The sequence below is a fragment of the Cupressus sempervirens genome, chromosome 3 (assembly GCF_028749045.1).
Source record: "Cupressus sempervirens isolate cs-2001-9-10 chromosome 3, ASM2874904v1, whole genome shotgun sequence".
NCBI classification, from domain to species: domain Eukaryota; kingdom Viridiplantae; phylum Streptophyta; class Pinopsida; order Cupressales; family Cupressaceae; genus Cupressus; species Cupressus sempervirens.
The window spans coordinates 1,119,954,258-1,119,979,734 of NC_143120.1; the positions used below are offsets into that span (position 1 = coordinate 1,119,954,258).

The window sequence follows — 25,477 nt, forward strand, 5'->3', positions numbered from 1 at the left end:
AGTTTAGATCATTATTGGGATTTCTACCAGATTGTTGTGTTGTTGTAGACTTGGACTAGCTAGGAGTTATTTGGATCTTGTGAGATCTTGAAAAATTATTATTGTAGTTAATTTATATTTGGCCATAATTGAGAAGGCCTTAGATCCTAACACATTGGATGTAATCAGCTATTTGATGAATAAAGAGTTGAATTATCTATCAAATTTTGTATTTTTCAACATGGTTTATTTCCTTTGTGTGGTTACTTGCTAGGGGCTAGGTCATCTCCTTTGAAGAATCACACTGCCTCACACTACATCATTATGTTATAACTAAAATGAGTGGAAATAATTTTTTTAATTCCTTCGAAGGATGAAGAAGGACTGAAAGCAAATAACCTGAATGTGTTCAAGAATTTCAATTCGAGAACAATAGAACCCGTGGTTAAGTTTATTACTAGAGGACAATTTGACTTGAAAAAATTATCTAATCCTATCATTAAGAACATATGTAAAGGAAATAAATATTCTAATCATATGAAGGCATGCAACATGTATGATTTATTTGATCCTAGTAGTAGTAGTATTGTCAAATCTGAGATATCTAATGAAATAATTGGTTGGAGCAATAAATCTGAACAAACTTCTATATTGATTGATGAAGAGGTTTTATGGGTTAAGAATGAGCATGGGTTTTATGTTTTAAATTATTTCAGATGTTCATAAGTCCTTATGGAACATCTTTTGTCAACATGGGTTTTTGATGCAAGAGAATCCTTGGGCTATTAGCAATATTGCATCCTTATTAGTATATTTGCATATTTTTGTTTCTAGTTATTTGTCTGCTAGTTTGATTTAGAAAATATGTGTTTTTTCTTTCTAAATTATGTGAGTTTGGCTTGTTATTTTGGACATACCATAGATCATTATCTTAAGTGCATAGAATTTCATATTACATTTGGTGAAATTTATTGTTCATCTTCTCGGGTGCTGATTTCCTATATTGTTCTTCATATGATGCTTGGTATTTATTTAGGCAAGGTTCTATATTTAAGAGATAGCTTAAGTGTTCTTGGATCTAGATAGGTAGATAACGTATGGATTTATATCTAGGGCCACTGAAGATTTTACAATGTATTATGTATTTGATCATTAATTCATTAAGGATCATTTCTATACTATATAACATGTTTCCTTTATTGGAGATTGTGAACTCAAAGCCACATTGTGTATCATGATGGCTATATATGTAATGTTAATGAGTTTTGTGAGTTTTAAATAGTCGAATATCATTAGTAGATGAGGTAGAGAAAGAGGATAGCTCGAGAGTTGTGCATTTGGTCTATAACCTAGAATGTATTGGCAATAATTGGGAAGGCCCTACAACTTGGCATGCATATGGTTATTTTTTGTAATTCCAGATCTTTATTAATAAAAAGAGTTTGTTTCAATTGTATCTTGTTATCTTTATATTGTGTTTTTATTTGTTGGGGGCTTAGTCATCTCGTTTGTGGATACACCTAACTTTTACTACACCAGGAAGTCACATGTGTTGAGTGGATCATAGTTAAATAATGTTAGTTAAAAGGTATTTTATTATTATTTAGTTTCTAGTAAGACAACATGACATTATCAACCATTCATAAAACCCACCAAACAAGTGTAATTGATGCTCAACATTAAGCGTGGTGTTAAGATTTGATATGAGGCTCAATTCTAGATATTTTCTAGATAACTATGTTTCCTTCACCTTTTTGGGAGGAAATTAAACTTAAGCCATTGATCTATGATCATCAAAAAATCATAAGTAATTCATTTAAAATGGTGCAATAGTTGATATTAGTTATATATCGATGCATTTTCCCTTATCAATACCAATGTGTAAAGTTTGCAAAGAAGTTGGCAACAAATAAAGGCATTTTTATCTTGATTTGATGTTGCACTAATTAGATCTTTGATCATTTGATATTGGCCCAATATGACAAGTCACGATGCTTGAAAAGTGGAAGTACAAATATAATTTTAATTTTCAAGGGATTAAAATATCACCAATAAAATTTGTATTTTTTTAATAATTAATGAAATATTACATAGTAAAAGACCAATTTTCAATTAGTTGAAAAAATTTCCAATACAACTAAGTAATTTCCCCATTCTTGTAAAACTTTTCACTTATAGACTTAATATTTTTCCTTTAAAGGAATTTTTTTTGCCTATTATAATATTTATTTTCTCTAGCAATAATGTCATATAGGCTGTGATTTTCTAAAAATAAATATTGTACATTCATATTTTAAATTTAGAAAACTTAGAAAACTAACAATCACTATTAATATTAACTCCCTAAAATAATATTAGGTCTACTAGAGATCTTGTTCTTATTAATGTTTATGTAGAATCATCAATCATGCATAAAGTTAATATTTTACATTTCTTCTTTATGCTCTCAATAAGTTTTCAAAGTATTTCTAAAAATTATGACAAACCCAAAAAAGCATTTTTCAAGATTGGAAGAAAATTAAATTAATAAGTTTGGTCTTTTTGTGAAAATTAATAAAATAAACGAAGTTAGTTATTTCTATTTTTGAATTTGAGAATAAATATATAAAATTATTTATTTGTATTTTCAAATTTGAGGATTGTCTATTGATTAGATAATTTAAGAATTTATTTAATTAACACATATAAAAATAATAAAATTTATTCAATTATCTAGAAGAAAATGATAATAGAAATTATTTAATTTTAAAAATAAATTTAGAAAATTGGAGATTAATTTTATAAATAATTAAATAACATAAAAACTAATGAATTTTTTTGAAGAAAGAATAGATTAATTACAAACTTTTTTTGATTAATTAGAGAGAATATAGAATTAATTAAATAGTAGAATAAAAATATTAATCAATTGCATAAAAGATAATTAATATGATATTTAATTAATTTAAATAATTACATAATAAAATTACTTAATTAATTAGAGAAACAATTAATGCAAAATATTGTTTACATGGTAGGGATGCTTTCAATGTCTATAAATATTAGAGCCTCAATTTTTTAAAAGATATTACAATGTAATACAATATTGGTGCAATGTCAAAAGACAAATCTTTGAGTTGACATGTAAATAAAAATTTCTATGAACTCAAATGGTATATAATTAATGGATAGTCTATCTATAAACTAGTATGCAATCTTAGCTTTTTAATAGTTAAGCATGTTTTAAAGGGACTCCAAAACTTTTAACAAATGAAACTCTCAACAATACACAAAATCAAAATATCTTTCTTGCAAAATTCATTCAATTGTAAATATTTTATGAAAATTTTAAAAATCACCTTGAATTTGCAACAAAGATTGTATGGCCATGGTCATGATATCATTAGTTTACTTGGTAACCCATATTGTCAAATCTACTTATGATTTAGTATGGAGATATAATTTTCTTCATAAAATGCTTGTATCTTCAAGGTATTTCATCGACGATGAGTTGTGAAAAATAGTATGAACAATAAATCCTATACAGTTTATTATTTGACATGAAATTATGATGAAGTTGGATGCCTTCTCAAGAGTTCTATTCTTGCTCTTATTAGCATTGTCCTTTTGAGAATTTGTAGTGGCAAGAGCTAATATAGAATCACCAAAAACTAATTGGATGACATGATATTAGAGGATGACACATTCAGTACTATGCAAAATGTCGTGAAATTCTTGGGAACAAACACATATTTCAAGATTGTAATGCCTCCAATTTTCTACTACTATGCAAAATGCCACGTAAAATTCTTGGCAATAAATACGTATTTGAAGATTGTCATGTCTCCAAGCAGCCCTATTTTCTCTAAAAATAATTGACATTGACAATAAAATGACTACATGAAAAAAGAAAAGATCCAATAGAAAAAAACAGTAAAAATTAAAATTTTCATGTAATATAAAATATTACTTCAACCATTGTGTAAGTAAGAATTATTTGCAGTTTGTTCAGTTCGCGAAATAGGAACTAATGCTTTAACGTAACCTAAATGCTATAGTTTCATGTCTTACGAGAGAAACTAAAAATATTATATTATTTGCATGTATGAAAAGCTGACTATATACATCCATTGTAATTGAAGTATTGAATATCTGCTTTCCAAGGTCCGGTGGAAAAAGAAAAAGAGAGAAGAGGAAAAAAAAGAAGCTAGAACAAAATCTAAAAAGTAAATATAAATACACGCGCTTATCATAGCGTTGATTGCATTATTAGAATCAAAGAAAAGATACCAGGCAGGACATTGCTCTACGAATCACATCTACTCCATTGCAATGCTCATGCACTAGAGTGAAACTGTTAAAATAATGAAAGGACATATAAAGGAAACAATGAAGGTCAACAGCCCTAGAGATGAGATAGGCGAACCTGAAATAGAGTCGAACTGTTGATCGAATTTCGGTTGAGATAACTCGGCACAAGTAGCAGGAGCAAAAGAGATCGTCTCAATATCATTGTCGTAGAGAATATGCATATTCTGCTGCTGAAAATTTCCAAGTATGGAAGGAACCTTCGCTGCGGATTTTGGGGTCATTTCCAAAATCATCAGACACAACAAACCACTGTTTGGATCCACGATCGCAAAATTGTATTTCCCTTCCACAACGTAATCCGCACCCCCGTCCAAGTGAAATGTCATGTCAGGAAGATCAGTATCCGTTGCTCCGGAAGGAGCCCAATAGCAGAGACTATATTCATGGGCGCCAGACCCGTGGGCCACCTCCCATCCGAGTGCCGAGTGCAAAGCCCGGGCAACTCCATCGAAGGCATCGGGTGATAAATAAGTGAGCGTGGTGCCCGAGTCGATGATGAACCCTCCATTTCCATCCCTCCCAATATCCAACGCTCCCGCTGGAATGTCCGCCACGGTTGTCCCCACGCTGATTCCTTTCACAGAGACGTAATAGAATGTGTCCAGCTCAGGACGGGCGGAGTTCTTCACCATTGGCGTAGACTTGACATTGGATCCTTTTAACTCGGCTGCGCTGCCGAAGAAAAGAGGGCTTGTTTCGGATGTCGATGTAGAGGCATAAGAGGTGAGACAGTAGGAGAATTTCGACCCAACCGAGGAACCAAGCTGAGAAATGAAGGAGAGGCTTCCTCGTCCGAGTCCCACGAGACCGTCCAATTCAGAGTATCCGTCTCCTTGCGTGTCATGGCTGCAACCAAAGGCGACCTCTTGGATTGACTGTGGGTTTCCGCTGCTATCCCACAGCGTAAATGTCTCGTTTGACAAGACGCCCTGGGTTTTGGAGCCGTCTCCGTAGGTGTAGGAGTACTCGCAGTCTTGCGTGCAGGTTTTGGTGGGGAGGGAAGAGCAGAGGGAAGAGGGGCAGGAGATCTTGTTGTAGGTGCTTGATTTGGCCGGATCGAAGATGGGGTCTGGCTGAGAGAAGCAGCTCGTGCAGGGTTTACACTGTGTCCAGATGAGATCGCTTCCAGTGTCAACGATGCCAATCATTTTGCGTGGCGGGGTTCCGATGCCCATTGTCATCATGAACTCTCCTACGGTGTCCCCAATCTTCACAGGCGCGCTCAAGTCGGGGGCGTGAGACAAATCTCCTATTATAACTGCAGTTTCTAATCTTTTGAGCCTAGCGTTACTTCTGTTCACAACATGAGTCATGTTTGTACTGCTCCACACGCGCTGCATATCTACACGCAAGGCTTTTACTTTCACTTGAGCGTTCAGCACCATTAGCATCCCTAGCAGGATTGTCGTGAGACCATTGGTGCGTGCCATCGCAGAGAAATATACAGCGGTGGCAGAAAGGCTTTCCTTGCTTTATCCTTATAATGGAAGAGGATCAGAGGCTTCGTCACAAGAAATTTGGACATTTGCCAACGTTGAGAACAAGAACGAGGAAGGCGTTTCCAAGGCAACAACTGTCATAAGAGAAGCCGACGAGGAGAACGGGGCTCCATCAAAACAAATATTCCAACAGGGCATCTCTACAGCAGTTTCGACGCAGCAACACCGGTGTCAAGTTTTGGACTGAGAAATTAATGAAATTTGTCAAGCAAATGATGAACGTTCTTATCCAAGTTGAAAATTGTAATATATAATATAACAAGTTTTTCATAAATTAATAGTAAAGAAACTTTTAAAAGGTTTTAATACGTAATATATTACACAAATGGAAAATATTATTATGAAACAAAAATTCTACCTCACAAACTACATTTCAATGGATTATCCATAAATACAATAGCCTATGCTATATAGTCTATGACTTTGAACAAGGTTTTAGATAATTCTAGCAATATAATAATGTTTCAAAATAAAATAATATATTTATCCAGAACATGAGTAATTATACAAGACACTACAATCCATAAAATGACCACTTCAAAAACGATACACCTAAAACAAATTATGTACAAGGAAGTTATTGAAAATGCCACTTGTTCATGAACAAGATTATTCCTAATCCAAATGAATTATGCTCAATTTTTTTCTTAAGCACTAAAAAGTGTCTTTGCTCAAGGATTGAATGAAAATATCAGCTAGATTACTCTTAGACCTACAAAAATACATTTTATTTCATCATTCTCAACTAGATTACTATTGAAATGATAAGTCATTCCAATGTGCTAGCTTCTTCCATGAAAAAATTAAGATTTCTCATAAGTACTATCGATGAAATATTGCCACAATAAATTATGGATGCATCTTCTTTTCATTCCTTTAAATATGTTCAGATTATTCTTAGTGAGATAGCTTGACTACTTTTACATTTGATGGTATGTCTACAAGTCATCTCAACTACTATGGAAAAGGCTCTTTCACAATTTGCTTCCTACTAGAGAAAACTTTTTAAGGTAGATGATCATGTTCAAATAGTTATAGTTAGACCAAGAACAAAGTGTAAATCATTTTCATAGTCAAGCAATAAAAATGAATAGTTTGAATATCAAGTCACACCATAACATAAAATATAGCTTTTACATTAATGTTCCTTTTGTTATCTCTTTCTTAGCCCTTGCTCAAACTATATTACAAGTCACGAGACTTGAAATGAACCTCATAAAATTTAAGCTTAGTGTAGATACTTCATTATTTAAGTATGTGATTTTTTTTAAAATTTTTTTTTGATGAATAGTCCTTTTCAATTAATAAAATTTACTAAGATTACAATTCACAAAAAAGGGGCCGAGGGATACAAGATCACCTTGCGAATGAGTTCAGACGGCTGAAGCCGAAAAAAACAACATGGCCTCAGCCAAAAACTATTAACTATTCATCAAAAAAAATAAAATTTTTAAGCTGCCAAAGCAGTACCAGCAGAGGGAGGATCATCTTTATCATGAAATCCCCACGCATTAGTGGGATTGTGGGGTAGATTGGGAACAATCCAGCCGTCAGTAGCATCAGCAAAATCTGGGGTAGCCGCGGAGGAGCAATTGCCAAGGCCAGCCGAGGAAACTTGCCACAGTGCACCCATCCAGGGGGAGGAGCCAGGGATTGGCCAGAAGCCCGCCCAGGGGGAGGAGCCAGGGACTAGCTAGAACCACCACATGGTGGGGAAGCAGAGGGGCGCCTCCAGCCGCCATGTCCACCGCTAGGAGAGCGGTGGCAAGGACCTTGGGGCACAGCGTGTTTGAATGGCGGCCAAAGGACAGGCATCAGGAACGGTGACTGTGGGACGAAGAGGCATCGGCCGAGGCATCCAGAGGCACTCTGGAAATGGTGCATGGAGCATTGCCCTAATGATTTAACAATTCCTGTAAGTGCGTAACTTCTAGGGAAACTTTATTAGCTTGCACCTGTATCTGCATAATGACATTGTTACAAATGCATGCCTTAGTGTACATTGCAATGTTAACATCCAAAAAACTATGAGTGAATAAAACTGCATTCTTATCTTTCCATAGAGAAAACAAAATTTCCATCCTGAAGGTATGCCAAATCTGGGAGAACTTTCGAGAAATTCTGAGGGAATCACCCAGTAGGATCATGTGCCATGAAAAAGGTTCGAGCTTGAAAGACTTGAAAAAATCATGAATCCAGTGCCAATAATTCTGAGCAGCTTGCAAAATCAAAAAATATGTAAAAAGGACTCAGGTTGACCACAGAAGGGGCATCTGGGATCAGGAACCCCAATGTTCTTGAGCCGAGGCCCTGGGGGAAGACCTTGGAAGGCAAGGCACCAAGAAAAGTGGGCAATCTTAGGTTCAGTAATGGCACTCCAAATGGTGTCGAAACGTTTTCTCCATTGAGAAGGAAAAGATTGCAAATGTCACCGTTGATTAAGCACATCCACCATTGGAAGGTGGGGCGAAAGCCATCTGTACCCAATGTTGGGCTTATAATTGGTAAATGGAGTGGCAAGATACCACTTCCAATCATGCCACCAAGGACGAACAGACTGAATCCCCACTTTATGAACTAAGTGCACAGGGATGGAAGACAACAAAAGGTCAAAAGTCTAGCGATCAAAACTAACAAGGCGGTACTAAACTTGCATATCCTCCCATGACATGAAATTCATGGTGACTCTTGAAAAAATATCCTTGGTAGTGCGGATGCCACGTTTAAAGAAACACAGAGCACTGACACCTTGAGTCTTGGCAAGAGGAGTGCCCTAGATGGAAAACAAGGGAGACCACCAAATGTTCTGTTGATTTAAGGATAGCCCATTGCAAAACTCATCACTAGCCCAACAAAGCCAAGGTTTAACAGCTTCCTAGGCTTTCCAGATGCTCTTTATAACAAAAGAGCCCTGTATCACCACTGGTTCACGCATAGTGAGAAGGTTCTGAAAACCAATCCCCTTCCACGCCGGTCTGTTAATAGGGAAGTTGGAAGAAATGCAATGCCTTACTAGTATCTTCTAGGTTTCATCTCTAGAAATAGCTCTGATAATCCATTTTGCACAAAGGGCAAGGCCCTGCTTCCGAGTGGAAAGCAGGCTGAGACCCCCATATTCCCTTGGGAGACAACAAAAATCCCAAGCAACTTTGTGAAAACCATGATGGTCAGAACTAGAGGCCCAAAGAAAATCTCTGAGAAAACGTTCTAGCTTGAGATAGGAAGCTTTGGAGGGAGCCCAATAGGAAGAATAGTACACATGGGTGGCAGCCAGAATCTTAGAACAAATCTAGAATTTACCAGCAAGACAAAGCGGCTTAGTGATCCAATAATCAAGCTTTTTGCTAATCTTAGCAAGCATAGCATTCCAAAGTTCCAGAGGGGAAGCCTAGAAAGCAAAGGGAATGCCAAGAAAGTGGAAGATTTCTCCATGAGTAACCCATTTCCATTGAAACTGGCTGAGCCAAGGTAGAGCTGGCAAGAAAGACTAGTGGTAACAGAGCGTTTTATGCCATTGAATGGAAGAGCTAGAGGCTTGACAAAAAGTGTCTAGACAAGTTAAAGCATTTTTTATGTTTTCTTGATCTTCAAGAAGAGTAAGAAAAGAATCATCAGCAAAATGACCACTGACTAACTGAGAGGAAGAATCAGGCAAGGAAATGCCATGGACCAGTCCTGAAGACATAGAGTGAGCAAGTAAATAACCAAAATCTTCAACAGTAAGGACATAAAGTGCTGGAGCTAGCGGACAACCTTGCCTGATGGAGTGAAAAAGGCCAAAAGCTTCAGATTGCGAATTATTGATGGTGATGCAAGCATTAGGGTCACCAACGAGCATCTCCATGGACTAAAGGAAATTGGGACCAAAACCCAGAGCTTGAAGCATAGCCAAAATGAAAGGCCATTCATTGTGATCATAGGCTTTAGCAAAATCTATCTTTAAAAAGATAGCTTACTGCTTGGACTTACATGCCCATTCCATACCTTCCCAGATAGCAATGATGTTGTCAAGAATATATCTGGATTTGATGAAGCCAGTTTGTTCAAGCTGCACAATTAAAGGTAGTATATGGCAGATTTTGAGAGAGAGCACCTTGTCAATGATCTTATAAGACACATTCAGGAGGGTGATGGGCCTCCAGTTGCATATGTCCTCAGGATCACTAGCTTTGGGTATGAATTTAATAATTTCTTTATTTATGATTGCTCCTAGGCTTTTAGAATGATATGCTTCAAGATAGACTTTGTGCAGATCAGGACCAATTTGCTCCCAAAGATGTTTGTAAAATTTGCAAGGAAATCCATCACACCCAGGGGATTTTTCATCCACCATGGAGTAAACTGCCTCCTTAAGGTCTCAGAGGCAAAGAAGTTTCTCACAGAAAGTGCATTGCTCAACCACGAGGCAGTTTGGAGTAACAACAATACACTTTTTGAGAGCCTCCTCGTGAGCAACCGAATTTCCCTATGAAGCAAAGATGTTCTCATAGTGAAGAACAAATGCTTGCAGGATGTCGGGCAGACTGGAAAGAACATCAGTTCCCTATTTTATCTTTTTAATCCCAACATTGGTATGACCGGCTCGGAGAGCCTGGAAGAATTCCTTCGAGGCTTTGTCGCCAACCTCCAACCAGTAGAGATGGGCTTTGATTTGGGCTCCTCGGGTAGCATAGTTATTAGCAATTTTCTTATCATGGGGAAGCTTGGCAAGTTGAATTTGTAACTCCACATCAAAGGGGTTGAAGGTGAGAGCTTCAGAGGATTTTTTGAGGGCAAGGGTGTTGGCTTCATAAGACCATTTTCTAAAGATAGCTAGCTAACGCTCGTAGATGTGCAAAAATCGAGCAGTTCTAGTAATGGCGTCATTCCACCATTGAATCCAACCTCGACGGGAATGTGAATGTGGCTCCATGTTCCAGACATGTTGGATGTGGGAGATGGTGGAAGCATGCAACAACACAACCATTTTGAGGAAGAATTGAGACTTAGCCACCTCGGGGATAGCTACTTGCCAAGAAATGCCAAAATGAATGGGATAGTGGTTTGATAGCATCACATCTATCAGGAGAATGACAGGAAAATCACAATCTTCAGAAAAGGAGAAAAAAGATTGTGCCGAGATCATAGCACAATCAAGGCTTTTCAAAATGCGGTCAGGACCGGCTTGAAAATTGGACCAAGTGTACCAGGCCCCACTACCATGGCGGCGGTTTGTATTGGGATTAAAAAGGCCCAATTTATGTCTCATGTAAAACCAAGCTTCTCTTTCCCCAGTTGTCCAACAGAAAGGTAGAATGCCATCTTTGTCAGAGGCCACTTCAACCATATTGAAGTCCCTACATAGGACCCAAGTACCTGGCAGCAAGTTGTCAACAAGCCAAACCCACATTTGTGCCCTTTCCACAGCATCATTGGAGGCATAAACATTAATGACTCCAAAAGAATGATTGTTAATGGAGAGAAAAAGCCAAATAATACAGTGTGTGGGGTCAGAACTATGCAAGATAATAGCAGAATGAAGGTGAGGTGACAGGAGAGTAACTACACCACCTCGGCCAGCTTCATGCTAAGAAGAAAACATAACGCTATCCTACCAAATGACATGGCATGCAAAAAAAAGCATGAAACCAGAAATCTTAACTTCTTGCAGGCAAAGAAAATCTAAATTCCCAAGTCTATGATGGGTATCCCAGACATAGAACTTTCTGGGGAGGTCTGTAAGACCTCAAACATTCCATGAGAGGAAGTTCATGAGAACTCTTCCATATCATCCTCATCCTCTAGAGAGGAGTAACTATTTTGCAAAAAGGTAGAAACCAGGTGGAAGTCAGACGGGAAATCCTTTGGACTTATAGCCTGCCGTTTTACCCCTGATATCTCTACACATCTAGGAGGACTGCGAGAACGCCTTATTGCTGGTGGTACTATGGAAGAAATTGCAAGAGGAATACAAGCCCAAGCCAAGGGCAAGGCCTTGGCAGCCGCCTTGATACCCTATGAACCAGTAGGGTTTGAAACCTACGAAACCCCTGAAACAAGTGCAATGGAAGCCGTTGGCGGCTCCACGCTAGCAGACATTGATACTTCTGTGGAAGTAGGAGGAATCATGGTAACCGCAGCATAGGATGGCTTAGGGGCCAAGGGATTCAAGGAAGGCTTGCCCTTGTGCCCAACAGTAACCCATTATTCTTTTTTCCCTTCGACCTGTTTGACAGGTGTTGCTTTAGGCTAGAGTTTGACCCTAGGCGTAGCCAAAGGGCAATCCTTGATCTTGTGTTCTGCAGACTGGCACCTATAACAGGTGTTAGGTAGGTTCAAGTAAAGCACCTTCTGTGAGAAGGTTTGAGTTCCAATTTGGATAAAGAGGTTTATTTGGAATATTTTCCTTATAAAGTAGGAGCTCCTACTTCATATCCCTCTCAAATTGAGTTGATGAAAATGGGGTGGGATTGAGAATAACTCCACCACCCTAGAAAAAATCTGTGCCGCATGTCAACAATTGATCTCTTCTCTTTTTTCCCCACCAAAATAAAATAAATCCTACTATAAATCATGACACCATAAATTTAAAATATTTAGTTGATCTTGTTAGAGTGGAGTTATCATTGTACCAAAAGATTGATCCGTCGATGCCTAATATACCCACTCAACTTATAGTACAAAAAAGGTAGTTAAGCCCTTGTCACGAATCTCAATGGGAGCACTGAAAAAATTTCCAACAATCTCCCCCTCAATGTTACTTGAGGGTCTGAGGAATTCAAACTTGTGAATAAGATCTTATACAACTTGTTACAGTGGGGTTATTGTTGCACCAAAAGAACAATCTATCAATGCCTAATACAACAATTCAACTTATAGTACACAAGAGACAGTTAAGCCCTTGTCATGAATTCTGAGGGGAGTGGTGAATAAATATATAGATCTACAATGTACAATTCATGGGACCACCAAGATCTCTCACCTTTGAATATCCTTGAAAATTCTCAGTAGTCACCTCTTCTATTTTTTAGTAAGCCCCCCAGTAAGGGACCCCAGTTACATATGTTTGACTATAGAGGCAAGTATGATTTCCTCAATAGTTCCTATCATGGGTAGAATACTAATGGTTTCCTTTAACTCAAAGTTTTTTTCAATGGACCAATGAAATTTAAGATTTTTTCACATTATTTGTATAAACTATAGTTTAGTTATGAAAAATTATTCTTGAAAATCATAAAAATAATCCAGATAATAGTGTCTACACCTCTACCATGTAGAGTACATCTTTATAAAATACACTGGCTTCAGTAAATGATAATAAAAACTTCATATTTTCCAAGATTTCTCCAACCCATTCATTTATTGATAATTAAAGAATTCAATCCTACTTTGTCTGTTATTCATCTGTATTTGTCTATTTTGCATCTAAATCCTATGGCCATCGATATTGTTTCAGATTTTTACTCTCATTTTGGAGGTTGAGAAAAACCCTCTCTCATTTTTTAGGTTGGAAAAAGCCTTAATGCATTTGTTTCATTTTCATTCTTAGATTTTAATCCTAATTCTTGATTATATTGGTGATAAAACTTTGAATAATTTTTTTGCAGACCTAACATTGGCATTCAACACTCAACTACTTTTAGCATTCATACTCTTTATTGTTCCTGTAAAAGATCAACACAGATAATTCACTTCATTATTACTCAGGTAGAGCTTCTAAACTCAAAAATATGGAAAATTTGGTAAGACCCTATGGAGAACTTGAAAACACAAACACATGAAAATAAAAATTCCATGGGCTATTTTGAAAGGAAATGCACATATAATCTCTAGTTACAATAATTCCTAAGTTTGTAGATATGTTAGTGTAGAATAAAATAACCATTTTGGGTCTTTGACATTTCATTAGAAGTCTCCAAAGTTTCTCTCCATAGTAACCTTATGTACCCATATTTCCTTCACATACCCATATTTCAAAGCCTTCAAAACATTACTCATAGTTGAACATTCAGCCCTTACAACATTTAGTTCTCAACTCTCACAAAAATAATTTTTTGACCTAACATGGTCATTTAGTTTATTTGTTGTGTGTAAATTTGTGCTCTATTATGAATAATATACCTGAGTTCTATTGGTTTTTGGTCCTCTAGCTTTCCAAATGTTATTTTTCTAATTGTTTGGGGAATATTTCCTTCTTTCTTTCTCTTTTTATTATTTAATAATACATGCTCTAAAAATAATAGAAGATCAATAACCTAATTCACACAAAACCAATATTATAGTGATATTCTATTATTATTTTTTATAATGCTCCAAATACCCCAAAATTTCATAGTTCTATATTGATTACTACTACTAGCCCTCAGTAACCCTTCAAAATTTGGACACCAAGCCAAATATTTGGCATTACTATTTCCACTCATGAGAAATTTGGAGTCAGAGTCTAAAATTCTTTGAAAATAATTAATGTAGACCTCCAAACTCTAGGACTGGAACATCATTATTTCTTCTTTCTCTGGATATTAAGAGACAAACAAATATTCAACCACAAGCTCATCATTCTACCCTAATTATTCTCTTGAGCTCCTCATTCTAATCTCCACATAGGGTTCTAGAGCCTTCTTGAAATCCTCACTAATAGGATCTATGGTGAATGTGTGACCCTTCATGTTTTGAACATTAGATGGAAACTGACTCTAGGTAGCTTTTTCCATTTCTAAATAAAAGGAGCCCCCTTTCTCCTATTCCATGCACCACAAAACGACTATGGGATATTATATAATTTTAGATGACCAACTACATGTACTTCTCATATACAAGATTTCATTAGTAGGATCCACTTTCTTGTAGTATGTAGACAAATGACTACAAGATATATGAAATTTTCCTCTACATACTTTGACAACATTGACACAATTTTCTATGGTGACCTATATCAAGTTCTCTTAGTATTGGACTTTGATGTCTTGACAACAAGATGAGTCTAATAGAATTAATGCCTTACAATTTCTAGAGAGACAATGTCAAATGTAACACACTAACCAAAACAATGCAATAAAAGGATAAGCAATTCATTTGAATACTTAGTACAATACATAGAGGATCACAAATAAATGATGACATATAATACCCCAATCAGACTTGCTTACAACCCCCACTACTTGATCCAACATTTCCATACATGTTCTTCAAGAAGAAGGGCATTGATGCACATAACAAAATACATCGTCCATATTTCTAGGTAATCATATCATATTAGATTTAATTGACAATGTTAACAATAATTACAATGCAACATGACTTCACAATCATGTAGCAACATTGCCAACTCAAATCATCCTCAAACCAAACATTCTTATAGAGTTTTTTGGAGGAAAATACAACATAGAAGATGACCTTGTGAATGGATCAAATGGTATATTTAAGACCTACAGAAGGAAAAAAAATTGATATAATATGGATCTAATTTAATGATCCCAAAATTTCCCATAAACAAAGATAAACTAGCTCAATACTATGTTGTATCAATTAAAACACATTAGGTTTACTTTGCATAATTAGGCCTATTCCAAAAGTGCTAACAAATGGACAAATAAAGAGTAGAAAGCAATTTCTAATACAAATTGCATATGCTTAAACAATACATTGATCTCAAGGACTAATTTTAAATAGTCTTGCATTTGAGACAACCAAAATTATAGAACATGACTTAACATACACACAAATTTCCCAAATAAGGATAATTGAACCACTATTTGTACTAAAACTTTTGCAACCAAAAAATTTCAAAGTCAAACAAAATACCCACCACAAAATGTCTTGCCTTCACTCAAATGCACAATTCCAACTTGAGAATCCAATAACTTGCTCAATTGAAATATCACACATACTATTGTGCACATTGAATAATCAATGCTTAAAAAACCATACAGGTGATATTAAGAATGACTACAACCTTATTTCATGTCATATATTTTACCTACAAGAGGCTCACTTACCTCCATCACATGGAAATATCCTTGAATAACTAAAAAACCATACATTTTATCATCTACATGATATAACAACTTTTACAACAAATAATTTACTAGTCTCCAAAAGAAGAGAACATAGAATACAAAACCGTGAAGCCATAACATTGAAACTCCATCACAACAACATTGAACTCAATGATTGCAATGTCTACATATGACCCAATATTCCATTGCTGAAATCATAGTCATTATGACTAAAATAGTTACACATCCATTGACAAAGAAACACCTTTTTACTGTGGGTCAATTTAACTTGGAAATGTCTAAAGAGAGCACAACAACCAAAAGACTTCAAAAAACACATGCAACAACACAATACACATTTTGTCCTTAAGGAAATAGATGTTGTGAACAAACTACTAATAGATAATGTATGGATAAATTCAACACCATATATTTGTTCTACATCTAAATCTGTAGCATATTATACAAAGAACCTTACAACTATGATTAATATTCACTATATAACATGATAATTCAATGCACAAATGTATATTCTTCCAAATTACATAATGATCTTATTGTATAGACATTACCTCAAATTTTCCTTTACAATAGTGAGAAGGAATACAAAAAAAAGTAACAAAGTCAACAAATAGAGAAGACCAAAATGAACCTAAAAGGTAATAACCTAAATTGTTCTTATCCTTTACATACTATTAAGGATCAATAAGCTTAACATACCATTTTTTCATGTGTTATAGAGGAAAACCAATAAATCAACCAAAGACAAAAAAGTCAAAAGAGCCTAAAAGGTAATAAAATAAGTTGTTTTTATCCCTTACATAGACTTATACATCAATAATCTTAGCACAATATTTTCCTATTCCTAATAGACCAAGGCTAAATAGTGAAAGCTGGAAAGATCAACACAACATTCAAAGGTGATGTGCTAGTCATCTACAAAGTTGTGCTCAACAAAGGATTATGATCACACAAAATCTTTATTTCTAACTTAAATATTCTAAAGGAGAGATGACCATAAAGCTTGATGTTGGTAGAAATATCTAATGGAACTTCAAGGACAAGATCATTCCAGCTAGTGAAATAGGAATAACATGATTCTGAGTTGCACCTAGAATAGAATATGCTCACAAAGATTCAAATTGCATCTTAATTTTGAAAGAATTCAACACTGTTAAAATAATTAGTCCACTCCCAATTGAATATAAGTTCATTCCAAACACAACTATAAAATATTTTCTAACTAGTATAAGTGAATACCCAAATGACACAATAGGTGTAATAGTTGTAGGGACAAAAAAGAGAGGAAATCAATACACACTTGATATTAAGGATGTACATACTAATATAGATAAAGCACCATTATGCTCCTTCTCTCTGCTATAATCCTCATTTACTATTCTATTTTCAAATTTTACTCATGACTTCTAAAAAAGTTAGCATTAGTTTTCAATAATTATTGTACATGCATGCCAAATTCATTCAACTGTATTCCCAAATGGAATCTAATAGTTAATAAAAATGAAACTCCCATCATGTTGTTTAGAAACATCAGTAAAAAGAAAGACTAGAAACACCCTCTTTGCACAAGTTTGTCAACATACATTTGTAGACTCAATGACAAAAAGACACTACAAATACTATTGGTTATTGCACATGATAATTGAAGTAAATTTTTAAAACATCTTGTACTCTTTATTTCATTACCTTTATTCTTATAGTTGACTAATATTCTTTTTCTTCATCTAGGTTGTTAGAATACTAAGCTCCACAAATGCATATTCACACCCATTATGTGTATTTTGTCCCAAATACAATTATAGATTTGACAACTACGACACATTGGATGGAAACTTAGCCCATTGTATCAAATACAATGAAGAACTCAACTACATATACTATTTGTGTATCAAAGAAACAATAACAAAATACAACAATCAAACCATCCAATGTTTCATAGAAAAGAATCTCATTGAAAAAAATGGCCTTCCTTTAGAAACATGACTTAATAAGAATACATCAAAGACAAATCAACAATTATATTTATAAGCTACACAATTTTATGATGAGAGGAAAATTTAGTATCAATCAAAACATCATGACAATACGTGTCATAGCACCTGAAAATTAGCTACCACATTCTTCTAAAAAGGTACTTATACTATTACTTTTTATCTCACAAGTTTCCACATTATTTTATGTTTTAATATGCTACTAATGCTCCTACCAAAACCATATTTCTCTAAAGGCCCTCATGGTGATAGTTGTAAAGGAAGCATAAATGTCGTCCCTTTGTTTTGTTCCAACCACCTCTACACAATTTTGGTCTCAAATAGAAATCAACGGAAAACTTTCTAATTGAGCAATATGTTCAATATGCTACAAACATTTGATGTATCTTAAATTATATATCTTCAGCACTACATATATGATATAAATTGTTAATTCTTTTTTGAACAAATATACTATCTATAGTGCTAGCTTGAACATATTACTTATGATGCCAAATGAAAAATAGTTCAATCTATTTTGTTGCAATATGTTGCATATGCTTTAAAAAATTATAGGTTCTCAAGTTTACTATATTATGTCCTCATTTTTCTAGAATACATACAATATCTATTTCATTTGAATTTATTGGTATGCTTGTGTCAAGATTTGATAGAAAAATATTGACACAATCATACTTAGAAATCCAAATGAAACCCAATGGATTATCAAAATCTTGTAGCTCTAATATACTATCTATGATATTATCACCATATATATTGTTAATGTCTTGCACAAAATGTGTAGTTAATTCAAGCAATATTTATAATTATATTCAAAATTCCATTTCTTTCTTATATTCATTTACATTCTCTTTCATACAATTTATGCATAATGCTCCACCTCGTACCATGTAAATTTTTAAAAAATTTAGTGAATACTAAATTGTAAACTAGTTACTTAGTCCACTTCATGTATTTTGATTTACCCTGAATGTACCAATCTATTGCACAACTTAAAAAATGCAACAAGATTGATATAGGCTTAACAACAAGCAGATTTAGGTTCTATTTCATTATTGTTATTATTCACATATGAAACAAACAATAAACATTTTCACCTATTTTAATTACTATAATCTTCCCTTATGTTAGTGCAATCATCAATAATGATTCACTCTATTCATTGGCATGCCAATGCTTGTAGATAAAGAAAATGATTAATAATTTTCAAGATAATTACTTGTTCCGCAAAAGACCCAAAGAAAACAAGGTAGCAAGTAAGGGGAAATTCTTATGAAATTTGATTAAACAATCTTATAGTTTTTTTTGATAAATATGCAAAGAAAAATCATATTTTTTGAAAATCACTATGTTTATTTCACTTGTTCTAATATCCCGGAAGAGATTACAACATAAATTTCCATTTCATTTCCCCTATATTTTATTTTACAATTGCATTTCAAGAAATTGTATGAGAGAAATCTTGTTATTCTAGTTTCTAGAAAATGCTTTCCATATTATTTAAGTGTTCTTTTACAATTTTATTTTCATTTAATTGATAAAAAATATTTATGTATTAGGGTAAAAGTACAAAGTTGTGTCACCTTTTAGGCTAACTTATTAGAATGACTGAATTTGAGTATTTCTATCTAAAAATCAATTTTATTTCAAACATATAATCTAGAAAAATTCATTCTAGCTAAGATATATATGTGCTCACACTTTTTCAATAAGAAATGCCTATTAAATGCATGTTTTATACTAGTTTGTATCCAATCAAAAAACTAACATTTCAATAACTCTTACTATTTTTAAAAATACTTTTTTAATAACATATAAACACCATTTTATAGAGCTCAATGTCAATATCAAAGAAGAAATGAGGCAGCAATGGGTACCAAAATCTCCAGAGAATGCTAACCAAAATCATAAAGTGATTGAGACCCAAGTCAATGAGTTGGGTGGTCCAAACACCTCAACTTAGTTCCTTTTGGAGATCATTGGAGTTGTGATTTAGAAGAAGGAATCTAACTCTAGTTCCAACTAACAAGTAGAATGATCCAATCAACATTGAAGATGCTTAGGGATCACCAAGCATGATGAAAAGTAGGAGACCTTACCGAGCAAGGTTGGTTTGCAAGAGCTTATTGAGCAAGGTCAGGTTGCATATTGTTGCAGATTCAAAGTGGTAGTTCCTACCGAGTGATGGTGACTCTACCGAGCTGTAGATGTCTCCTAAGCATTAAAGAACAAATCGAGTGGAGGACAACCTATTATCAAGCGAGTATGAAGTATAAAGCATCAATGACAATTGTAAGAAGGATATTTGTTAAAAGGTAGAAATCAGATATAGTTAATATAATAATATATTACATATATAGTTAATATATCTGATATTACATATATGCTTAAAGATGAGTTATACATATAGTTATTTGTTAAATAATGATGATTAACTATAGAGACATGTCTCCTCTCATATTTAGGAGTCTTCAAATCTACATTTGGAAGACATCAATCACATTGGCATTGTTAGTACACTTGTAGAAAATAATCCATCTTCCTTAACATCATGTACATGTTAGTAACCATTTGGAATAGTTAAAAGTTATACTAACATCCTTTTATGTTTTTTGTAGGTCCTCCTGAAAAAACTTGTAGCATTCAAATACATGGAAACATAAAAGAATGTCATATTTGTAACTAATAATCCTCTATTTTTCCTCTTCTTGTTCATCAATTGTAGACATGTAGGAGGTAAAATGCTATGATTGATAAGTGACATTACCATGATTGAAGATAATAGACAATTTAAAGTATATTACTTAAAAAGTGGGTGTAAAAGTAACTTCACATATTTGGACTTATTGCAAGAGAAATTGCAATTGAGATTATTCTTTCTTTCTAATAATGTTGTATAGATTCTTTTTCATTTTGTAATAATTGTCAAAAGAGAAGGAAAACTTTTGCAGAGGTTTTTTAGAGATTTTGCGCTAGAGATTACTATAAAAATGAGGTCTTATCTTTCAATTTTATCTATATTAACTATGGCTATGTTCAAAGTAGCCCTCATGATTTGTGAAATTTTTTTTATAACTCAGCTTTGACTAATGAAATTAATGTATTTGATTGAGGATAGTTCTCAAATGTCATGGAAGTTGCAATACATCATGAGTAAGAGGCAATAAACCAAGTACAACATATGGGAGAAAAATAAGTATTGCGAAGAGAGCCAAAGAAAGAAGTATAAGAGAAAATAGTTTTTATACAAGTAGAATATTGATGGCAGAGTGTTTGTATCTTTTTTGGAGGAAATGATACATATAATTCTTAAGCAACATGTAAAAACACACTAAAATAATAAATGATGGAATTTCATGTTTAAAATGTACAACATAATGAAACAAGTAAGGAGAATGTCAAATTAAATTTTATTATATATACAATGTATGAAACACTAGGGAGTCCTTATTCACTTACACAAGCTATGTTGTCAAATGTGGTTCAAATCCTAGTTCATATTTCATGTACAACTATTTGTTTTAGGTTGAGGATTGTATGCGACATATATATATATATATATATATATATATATATATATATATATATATATATATATATATATATTCTCTTTTAGGGTCCATTATTATAGATGACTATTAAATAAATAATATGTTCATATTCATTATTTGAGTATCAAATGATGATATTATTGAATTTAGAATGAAATAATATATATTTTATACAAGTTGCATTAACATCATATGTGTGACGAATTCTCTCAAAGTATATAGGTCCAAGCTCATGTCTCAAAGGATCATGGGTCACTGACCCCTACCCTTTCTTGAGACAAAGGTTCAATTGCTTGGACTTAGGCAAACCCTTCCTTGGTAACATCTCATCCTTCCAATTACAAATCAAATAAAAAAAAATAGTAGAAATAATCATATTTCAATAATCAAAAGATTAAGATTGTTATTCATAATAAGAAAAACCACCATTCCAATATTGATTCTTGTGTAAGAATATAAAAGAAATAATAATTTTTAAATAGTTAATATAATTATTATTATTCCATTTAAATTTTAAATATTAGTGATATCAATCTTCAATTATACATTTCTTTGAGAAATCTAGCTTCTCACCTTTAAATTATGTAAACATTTCTTACTTTGATATTTTATTATATAGCCTTTCACCTTTTGTTTAAGGATAAAAAACACCTATAAAATTATATAATTATATATTAATTTTATAGAAAAGCCATAATCTACATAACTTAATCTTCTCAAAACACATCATTTATATTATTGAAAGTTTTAAAAATGTGAAGGAAATATAATATTCTCATTAAAAGAAATAAAAGTTTCTAATTACTATAAAAAAATCTTTGATTGCAATGAGAGAAGTAAGATATTGATACAAACATATAAGTAGAAAAATAAAATAAAAATATAGAAACATCTTTATTGGTAAATAGAAAAATAATATATTTATATATATTTTTTGTACTTTTCTAATATTCTCATTAAATAAATTTTGTACTTTTTAATTATCTTTTTACTAGATTATTATTTAAATCTTTGTTATATATATATTAGAAATAGATTTTTCATCTATAATACAATTATTATTATTATTAATATACAACAAAATCTAAAATTTTTAGTCAAAAACCATCCCACATAATTTATATGAAATATAATATGTAATAGAAAATCAAAAACTTCATCATTCACAACAATGTTTTACCTTGATAAAGATATATCTCCATAGTAAGTGAAATTGTGATATTGCTATCAAGATTTAACTTGTTGACATTAAGGTCAATTTGTCTATCAGTGACTCAACACTTAGTGAATTGGTTACATTACTACCAAGCTCTACAATTGCTCTTGAGCTTATCATTCAGTTTGTAGTGTTAACCAAGTGATTCAGTTGTTCTTGAGCTAAGTAATCAAAATACAGTGTCTACTGAGCACTTGAGTCAGTTTGTAGTGCCCATTGAGCTATACGGTGTTTATCAAGCTTTAGAGACAAAGTTTAGTGTGAACTGAGCATAGCAGAGCCTATCGAGCTAGTAAGTGAAAGTGAAGAAGATTGTAATGTTAACCGAGCTCTATAGTGTTGTCCAAGTTCAATAGTGTCTGCTGAGCTCATAGGGTTAATGAAGTGGATCTAGTGTTGACCAAGTCATATAGTGTCAACCTAGTGATCCATTTGCTACCAAGATTCTTAGAGTTCACTAAGTCACATAGTGCTAACCAAGATCAAGCTACTTCGAAGTGATTAGTGTGGACCATGCTTCAAGTTAATTAGGGTGCCAAAGATTATTGAGCATTTATAGTGTTTTTTGTGTATCAGAACATCATCGAGTTTGTCTTCAGAACCTAAGTTACAACAGTTGGGTTGACTTTAATTATGATGAAATTGGTATTGTAGCCAACTCTAGTATGTTCAAAGATTACTTTATGGCAAATATTCACCTTTTGGTGATCCCATTTCATGGGTTGATCCTCATTTGGCGAATAACACATGCAATGTAGGCCAACTATGTCACCAGATGTTTATTAGATTTGGGTTCAATGCCCGTGGTAGTCGCCCATTAGTTATTATAGTGCCTGCCCCTAGTTCACATTTTGTTTTAATTGCCAAACTCTTTTAGGCTAGTTTTATACTTGATGTTTAGTAGCATTACTTTTAGATGATCAGATGTTGTTTTACACTCAATTTATTATATGATGAGATGACTTGGTACTCTATATTTCATGCATGTATGATGATTATTCAATGTTTTCAATTATCGATGATGATTAGTTAGATGGTTTATTATCACATGTGCTTTCTTATGGATACTTACCCCATACTGCATGTGTATGGTGTGTGTGTTTGTTTTCTTTATGTATGGTGTTTCTGATGTGGTTAAGGAAGGGAGTCGTACTCACCTGCTAGTCGGGATCTACACGATGCACCACTTCCTGCCATTGTCTGTTTAGCTTAGAATATTGTGTATGTACATGCGTGGATTTTATGCAGGTTGCAGGTACCGGGTATCGACTTCCCTGAATTGCTAGGATGAGCGTACCCTATCGCATTATCTCAATGCTAAGAGAGGGGAGATAAACTCTTATGTCCAAATCCTAAACCCTTTAGCCAATTGTCCTAATTGATAATTAGGGCAAGTATCTAAGTTAAGTAACCTCCGAATGCATCCAATGATGTTATTTCGTGATTATAACCCTTTTCGTTTGATTTAGTATGTATTTTTCTATGTTGGGTTTTCGTATGTTGCTTTATGAGTCCTTGATGTATTTTCTATTAATTAAGTTTAATTAAAAGGATTAATTAATGATTTAATTTAATAGAAAATTATTATGATATTTTAATATTTAATTATATTTAATTAATTGAGAAATTAATTAAATAAAAAGAATTAAATTTGGAAATAAAAATTTTAAGTATAATTTTAGAATGTGATAATATTTATTTAATTTAATAATAATATATATTTAGAGTTCATTTTTAAATAAATGCTAAATATTATTATTAATTGAATTAATAAATATTTTATCAATTAAAGTTTCTTAAATAAATTAAAAGTGGAAAAGATATTAAATTATTAAAGGTTTCTAGATCGCATGATCTAAACATGAGTTTAAATATAAAAGAAATTAATTAAAATGATTAATTAATGATTTAATTTAATAGAAGATTATTATGATATTTTAATATTTGATTATATTTAATTAATTGAGAAATTAATTAAATAAAAAGAATTAAATTTGGAGATAAAAGTTTAAGGATAATTTAGAACATTATAATATTTATTTAATTTAATAATAATATATTCAGAGTTCATTTTTAAATAAATGCTAAATATTATTGTTATTTAAGTTAATTAAATATTTTATCAATTAAGTTTCTAAAATAAATTAAAAAGTGAAAATATATTAATTATTAAAAGTTGTAAGATTGCATGATGTGAGCATGTGTTGAAAATAAAGAAATTAATTAAAAAGATAAAATAAGAGGAAATTATAATGTTATTTTAATTTCATAAAGTGCGCATGGGATTAAAAGTAATAAAGATTAAAAATAGAAGTCAAGTGGAATATTAAATAAAGTTATTTAATAATCCATTTAATGTGCATTAAAAAGATAAAGCAAAGATTAATACAAGTTAATTTGAGAGTTAACCCAGTTGAGCAAAGAGTCATCTCGGGTGAACGCACAATTAGTGCCCCGATTTGAGGAGAAAACTCTTTATCACAGCTTTAGGGGTTCTTTTGAGGGGACAGTAGATATTGGACACGAGATTTGGGAACAAATTTTGGAGACGAATTTTGGAAGTGAATCTTCTCTCAATTCTCGGAAGGTTGCGTGTTAGCATCAGGTTCAAGTAGGGTCTTGTGTTTTGATCACTGATTGAATTAAGTAAGATGGTGTTCCAGTCTTCTTTGTGATTGTTGAAATCAAGTCTCTAGATCTCATTGCGTGAATTTCTTATTCTCTTGTCCTATGTGTTTGGTATCTCGTTTGTATAATAGGATTGAAAGAAAAATAATCCATTTAAAAGCCTCGTCCATAGGTAAAAAGGAAATTGTATTTAAACGGGAAGGCTTTGAGATTTAAAAGAAAATTTAATTTAGAAATTCATTTGTTAAATCGAATTTTCCTATCA

The 25,477-nt window shown here is 33.1% G+C and overlaps 1 pseudogene; it reads right to left on the reverse strand.

The window, feature by feature from the left end:
- Positions 1-4,301: 4,301 nt before the first annotated feature.
- LOC149570731 (aspartic proteinase nepenthesin-2 pseudogene) lies at positions 4,302-5,759 on the reverse strand (annotated as a pseudogene).
- Between the last annotated feature and the right edge of the window lie 19,718 nt (positions 5,760-25,477).